This window comes from Onychostoma macrolepis, chromosome 15 (assembly GCF_012432095.1).
Source record: "Onychostoma macrolepis isolate SWU-2019 chromosome 15, ASM1243209v1, whole genome shotgun sequence".
Classification (NCBI taxonomy): domain Eukaryota; kingdom Metazoa; phylum Chordata; class Actinopteri; order Cypriniformes; family Cyprinidae; genus Onychostoma; species Onychostoma macrolepis.
The window spans coordinates 31,688,191-31,696,331 of NC_081169.1; positions in this window are offsets into that span (position 1 = coordinate 31,688,191).

Below are 8,141 nucleotides of genomic sequence, written 5' to 3' on the forward strand. Positions count from 1 at the left end.
TTATGGGCAAATATTGTGAAATCAAGATGTGCCATGCTGATAGACTCATACCCAAAAGACAGTGCTATAATAAAATCAAAAGGTGCTTCAACAAAGTATTAGTTTAAGGGTGTGCACACTTATGCAACCACATTATTATTATTATTTTTTTTTTTTACTCTCGCCCCCACCTAAAAGATTTCAGTTTGTTTTTAATTGAGTTGTACAGTTTATAGTTTACATTAAAGGTGGAAAAAGTTCTGAAATGATTTATTTTGGTCTCATTTTTCATTTGCTCTCAATCACAGAATCACATTTTACAATCACATTTTAACAGGGTGTGTAGACTTTTATATTCACTGTATGCATATGTGTGTGTGTGTATATATATATATATATATATATATATATATATATATATATATATATATGACCCTGGACCACAAAACCAGTCTTAAGTCGCTGGGGTATCCAAAAATACCTTGTATGGGCCAAAATTATCGATTTTTCTTTTATGCCAAAAATCATTAGGATATTAAGCAAAGATCATGTTCCATGAAGATATTTTGTAAATTTCTAACCGTACATGTATCAAAACTTAATTTTTGATTAGTAATATGCATTGCTAAGAACTTCATTTGGACAACTTTAAAGGCATTTTTCTCAGTATTTTGATTTTTTTGCACTCTCAGATTCCAGATTTTCAAATAGTTGTATCTCTGCCAAATATTGTCCGATCCTAACAAACCATACATCAATGGAAAGCTTATCTATTCAGCTTTCAGATGATGTATAAATCTCAATTTCGAAAAATTGACACTTAAGACTGGTTTTGTCGTCCAGGGTCACATATATATATATACAGTGGATATAAAAAGTCTACACACCCCTGTTAAAATGCCAGGTTTCTGTGACATAAAAAAAAATTAGACCAAGATAAATCTTTTTCCACCTTTAATGTAAACTTTAACCTGTGCAACAAACTGAAATATTTTAGGAAAGGTGGAGTAAAAAATAAGAAACTAAAATAATGTGGTTGCATAAGTGTGCACCCTCTTATAACTAAGGATGTGGCTGTGTTCAGAATTAAGCAATCACATTCAAACTCATGTTAAATAGGAGTCAGTACACACCTGCCATCATTTAAAGTGCCTTTGATTAACCCCAAATAAAGTTCAGCTGTTTTTTGGCCGCTTCTTACAGCAAAAGCTGTGGTCCGCAGAGGTTTCAAAGCATCAGAGGGATCTCACTGACTACGTTTACATGGACATCAGTAATCTAATTATTTACCTTACTCTGAATAAGACAATATTATGACTAAGGTGTTTACATGAGTTGCTTTTAGAATAATCCTTTCATGTTCCCGTTTTACATGTTATAGTACATAGATCGATTAATGGTATGCATCATTACGTCACCACGCGACGACATCTGACGTCCCCTCCAGAATTTCACATATAAACATATAGTTCGTCTTCGTTATGATGCCATATACAGTTTTGGGTGTTTCATTTTTAATTTTATGAACGCTTCAAGTGCAGTTAATTATTTGTACGTGTGTACAGACAACGGTGGTGTTGAAGCTCTTTTGTTTGCCGTCAAACGGTTGATCACTGCCGTGTGTGTATCCTGTCGCAAAATGCGACTCTGGTACTGCACCTCGATAATGCGACTAAAATAGGAATACTCCACATGTCTTAATGCGATTTGTGTTTACTTCGATTATGACTTTAGCCGGATTAAGGTCATCAAAAATCTCTGTTTACATGGTAGACTCTTAATCAGAGTATTGTCTTAATCGTATTAAAATCGGAGTATTGATGTCCATGTAAACGTACTGATTGTTAAAAGGTATCAGTCAGGAGAAGTGTTCAAAGGAATTTCCAAGGCATAGATATACCATGGAACACAGTGAAGACGGTCGTCATCAAGTGGAGAAAATATGGCGCAACAGTGATATTTATGGGCAAATATTGTGAAATCAAGATGTGCCATGCTGATAGACTCATACCCAAAAAGACAGTGCTATAATAAAATCAAAAGGTGCTTCAACAAAGTATTAGTTTAAGGGTGTGCACACTTATGCAACCACATTATTATTATTATTTTTTTTTTTTTACTCTCGCCCCCACCTAAAAGATTTCAGTTTGTTTTTTAATTGAGTTGTACAGTTTATAGTTTACATTAAAGGTGGAAAAAAGTTCTGAAATTATTTATTTTGGTCTCATTTTTCATTTGCTCTCAATCACAGAATCACATTTTACAATCACATTTTAACAGGGGTGTGTAGACTTTTTATATTCACTGTATGCATATGTGTGTGTGTATATATATATATATATATATATATATATATATATATATAGTTTTTATTTTTTATTTATTTATTTATTTTTGTTTGATTGTTCAACCATTGCATTCTATCAAAAAGTCAGAATTTCTCTATAATACTTCTCTGTTTAAATAAGCTTTGTAAGCCTCATTGGTCTTTGGTAACAGCTCCACCTACTGGTCAGGAGTAATACCATTTTTTTCCATTGTTGACCTCTTTGCCATTTTGAATTATATTGTGAACTGCTATACCTGAACTAAACTTTTGGCACAGTAGATCAAGCTCTGAGATATTAACCTGAAGGTTGTGAGTTTGAACCCCGTCTAAGGTGGTATTTGCACCAGAGTCCTGTACGCGGGCGATGGGGGAACCGCTAAAATTGACGTACCCGGTGGAATAATATTTATGGGCGTTTCTTCAACTAGGGGCACGTTAAGCCTTGTGAAGTTGAATAAAAAAAACTTGTTCAAAAGTCACATAACACAGTCTCATAAGTTTAAATAATTTGTCTAGTTTTAAGGTCTGTAAGAGGACAAACTTAGATTACAAGAGAAATTGTTAATATTTTACATTTTTCCGACCTGCAATGAACAAATGTCATTTCCATCACATCCCAATATACGGCTGTTATTTAAAAATAGAACAAATTATGCCACTCAAGAATTGTCTTAAGATCATTTTTCTAACTAGTTTTACCAGTTTTTCCACAATGTACAATAATTATACATTTGTCAATGAGATAAATTAACTGCCCTAAGGACCAAATGCTGAACTGTACACGTCACACTCTGAAATATAATATTGGTTTGGGTAAGAGCTTATTAGAAAATAAATAACTTGAATTTTTATATTAAGTAGAGCATGATACATTTTTAATGTGTGATGAGAACTTTTTCAATATTTAAAAAAAATGCGTGGTGATGGAAATGACAGGGTGTTTTGGAAATGACAATGAATTAACGTGAATGTAGAGAAACAGCAGAGATATTTATTAGAAAAAGTCTTAAACTCATCACACTCAATAAACTCAAACTCAAAGTCATTAAACATATCAATTGTACTTTGTAACCATAAATGTCATTTCCACCACAGAGGCAGTGTGGTGGAAATTACATTTCTGTAGTTTTTTTGTGAAAAAAATGGAAGATAGCTTCACTGATTAGCTTTGAATTAATACTTAGCATTTGATGTATGCAAAATATTATTATTTAACTTAAAATGTTTTGCTTTTTAAAAACACCCTTGAAAGTACAGCATGCTTGGAAAAGATGAATAAATATATTAACTGATCAAGCAATATTTACCTTGATTTTTCTTCCATTTGTTGTTGATGAAAATTTTAATTCCCTCCATGTCCAACATGTGCTCTGATGTCACTGAACATTTCCATAGAAACCACCAAAGCAATCTTTCACACAAACGTTTTAAAGAGACATTACAGTGTTGTGGTGGAAATGACACCAATACTGTGCGACTGCTATATTTTGTATTAAAAGTAATATTGTCTCACATTAAATACTATAACGTATTTTAATTATTTTACTAGTGCTTAATTCAGGTACATTAATAGTTACCAGATAAGTCATATTTTTAAACTGTATTTTCATTGTTGAAGTTTAAAAGTCTGGGTGTGCGACAAGGAGAAAACAGTGATTTTGACACCTATAAGGAGGTTGAAAAGTATGATAATATCATAATTGAAAGGTAGAAAAAAAGTTTTAAAGGTGGTTTTATTGTTAGTTTGACAAAGAAAGAGGAATTTGTCCAAAATTATATGTATTTTTAAAAATATGACCAAAGAACATAAAAGTGCCCATAGTCTAAGAATCACCCTTATGTGTCAGCTGCAGTGCGGGCACGGGTCAGGCAGGTGACACTGCACAGGTATTTGCTATTTGGACTCAATCTGGTGCACACTGATAGGCAGCTGCTTTTAAACAGTCCTGTGCTTGTGTTCACACTCTGTCTGAAGACTGTTTAACGCCCCTTTCACACAGGACATGTCAAGTGGTGGAATTGCTGCATGGCTGCTGCTTTCTCTCATAGTGGAAGCATTTTGTGCAAACAGTGAGGGGAAAAATTATTTGAGCCCCTGCTGATTTTGTACATTTTCCCACTGACAAAGAAATGATCAGTCTATAATTTTAATGGTATGCTTATTTGAACAGTGAGAGACAGAATAACAACAACAACAACAACAAAAAAACAAACAGAAAAACACATTTAAGTTATAAATTGATTTACATTTTAATGAGTGAAATAAGTATTTGATCCCCTATCAATCAGCAAGATTTCTGGCTCCCAGGTGTCTTTTATACAGGTAAGGAGCTGAGATTAGAGCACTCTCTAAAAGGGAGTCTCAGCGTGTTACCTGTAGAAAAAACTAAATAACTGTCAGTCTCCCTCGGACTGGGGCTCCATGCAAGATCTCACCTCGTGGAGTTTCAGTGATCACGAGAACAGTGAGGAATCAGCCCAGAACTACACGGGAGGATCTTGTCAATTATCTCAAGGCAGCTGGGACCATAGTCACCAAGAAAACAATTGGTAACACACTACGCTGTGAATGACTGAAATCCTGCAGCGCCTGCAAGGTCCCCTGCTCAAGAAAGCACATGTACAGCCCGTCTGAAGTTTGCCAATGATTCAGAGGAGAACTGGGAGAAAGTGTTGTGGTCAGATGAGACCAAAATCCAGCTCTTTGGCATCAACTCAACTCGCTGTGTTTGGAGGAGGAGGAATGCTGCCTGTGACCCCAAGAACACCATCCCCACCGTCAAACATGGAGGTGGAAACATTATGCTTTGGGGGTGTTTTTCTGCTAAGGGGACAGGACAACTGCACCGCATCAAAGGAACGATGGGCAGGGCCATGTACCATCAGGGCCAGGGCATTGAAAATGGGTCGTGGATGGGTATTCCAATGTGACAATGACCCAAAAGACACGGCCAAGACAACATAGGAGTGGCTCAAGAAGAAGCCAGTCTCCAGACCTTAATCCCAAAGAAAATCTGTGGAGGGAGCTGAAGGTTCGAGTTGCCAAATGTCAGCCTCGAAACCTTAATGACTTGGAGAGGATCTGCAAAGAGGAGTGGGACAAAATCCCTCCTGAGATGTGTGCAAACCTGGCGGCCAACTACAAGAAACGTCTGACCTCTAAGTCATGTTTTGCGAATTGGTCAAATACTTATTTCACTCATTAAAATGCAAATCAATTTATAACTTTTTTGAAATGCGTTTTTCTGTTGTTGTTTTTTTTATTTATTTTTTTCTGGAGATGGGGGTTCGGAGAGGTTAGCGCAATGGCCATAACACAAATATCAAAACTCAAAATATGTAATTTCCATACCTAAAATACATATTTTACAGTCTCTGTATGCAGATTGATCATAAACACAGCTAAGGCTTCCTACCAGCATCCTTCATAAAATGTAACATCTACCACAGTTTTATCATAGGTAGAGTGCAAAATGTTTCAATACAAGTATTTCAGTCAAATGTAATTTATGCAATATTTCAAACCTTTTACCAACAGGAGAAAATCAACCCTCCGCAATAGTTTAAAATCAGCCCAATTCAGTCCAAAAAATGCGGATTTGGCAACCCTGCATCCAACATGAGCTGCAACCAAAGTGATTTAAATGCTCCGCATATTGATAGCGGCTCTCTGATGCGTGAAAATTATAATCAGTATTAGAATGTATTGAATATACTGTAATGAGAGCAGGCAGTAATGGTCAGAAATTAGGAGGGGGATTAAAAAAACAGTCCCGCTCAGCCCTGGCTTTAATACAAAAACGCACACAATGAATGGCGACTGTAGAAAGCAAAAGCTGAATCCTGGACATTTTGGGCGATTTAGAAATCCTGGCCTGACGCATTTATTTATTTTTTGGTCCAAAAAGAGGACATGTCCAGGGAAAAGAGGACGTATGGTCACCCTAGCTAAACTAACACAAAACAACAAGACGAAGCCGTTAGCTAATGTAGGGGAATATACAGTGAAGACCCTCGGACCAGGTGTGTTGAATGAAGACCAGAAGTCAGAGATTCAATCAAAATAAAGAAAATTTACTGAAGAAGATAGTTTGCAGTTTCATCAGCAGAAGTCAGCTTCAAGACTCACAATCGAGTTCGTAGGCTGCTCTGCTTACATGCTTGAAATACCAGTAATTATACTCTAACAGAGGTCACTAATTATGTCAATTACGTTAAAGAAGATTCTGGTTGGTCGAAAGATAGATAAACGTAGAAAATCTCCACACATGGACGTAAAACTTGAAGCATATCTTCTAGTGATTACTTTGGTGACAAGTGATCAGAGGTCAGACGCAATAGGTCTCTCCAGAGACGTACATCTGTTGCCCTGGACATCAGGGTGACGGCAAATGACGGTTTCCTCCGAGAGCTTTCTCCCCATCTTTCTGCAAAGACAAACACTCGCACACATACGCAGAGAACACTTATCTGTACTTCAAGGTTGCCGGGCTCTGCCCTGAATCTTATCAGATATGGTTCACTACACACACACAATGAGAGCAGCTTCTTAGAGAGTAAAAAGGCAGAATAAAGCCATATTCAACTTATTGTCTAACATGCATAAATGTAACCTTGATTAATAATTACTCAAGAAGAAACACACACACATATATATATATATATATAGGCCCGGATTAACACAGTGTAGTGCCCTAGGGTGACCACATTTGAAGTGCCCCCCCTCCCGCTCAAAAATTCAGGAGCACCTTCTGATCAATAACAAAAATTTGCCTTCCCATTACTAGGTAATATTTGACTCCTTAAAGTGATTTACAGGGGCATTCTTGGTATTTTTTTGTAATGTCATTTTTTTCTAATTTTATTAAAAGTATGTCATTGTCAAATTAAAAAATCTATATTCATAAGCTTTTTCAAAATTTATAATAAAAAAAATAGAATAAGAACAGGTAGAATAATAAGAATAAGTTACCAATCAAAATAAATCAATATTAACAAAATTAGTTTCCACTACAAAGGTGGCACAGAAGAACACAAAAGTGGCATGTAGGTAAATTTACAGACATTTACAGAGGCTCAGAGGTGGGATGGATGTTTTAAATTCATAACAGAGTTGTGAGATTAATGTTTTACATATAAAATTTTTAATATAGAACTATGGTTTGATTGAAATTATTTAAATAACTGAAATGACACTTTAAACATAAAAATAAAACTGCCTGTAGGTGGCAGCAAGTCACTGATTTTATCACTGAATCATTCATTTAATTGATTCGTTTGAACGGCTGATTCATTCAGGAACGAAGCAAGTGACTGTCTTTATGAATGGGTGATTGAATCACTGACTCACTAGATTCATTTAAAAACATAGGTTCATTCATAAACGAAACAATGCTGTGTCTGAATGGAGATGCGCAGCGGCTCAGCTGTGACAACGAATCTCTTATTTTATTATTTTTTTTTTTTCTTACTTGACCAAGACAATTTAATGGTGTTGCTGGTTGGTTTTAAAAATATTGTTGCCTAATAATTTTAGTCTAATAAAAATATTATTTAAATTGGACAAACTCACGCCTCTTGCCTTTTCTACATGGAACGTATTTGTGTGTCTGAATTCTTTCGTTAATTCCCCGGTATTTCGGGGTGGCGTAGTCACTACAAACGAGCCACATGCTACAATTGCATTCAAGGAATCAACATATGTCTGCGATACATTACTCACCGCTGCACAAACACGCAAGTAGAAATCTTTGAAGCTCCCCTCAGCGCAAACACAAATATGCTGATCGTGTGTGTTCTAATAGTCACACGCAGTTTTCAGTGGCACTGTAGA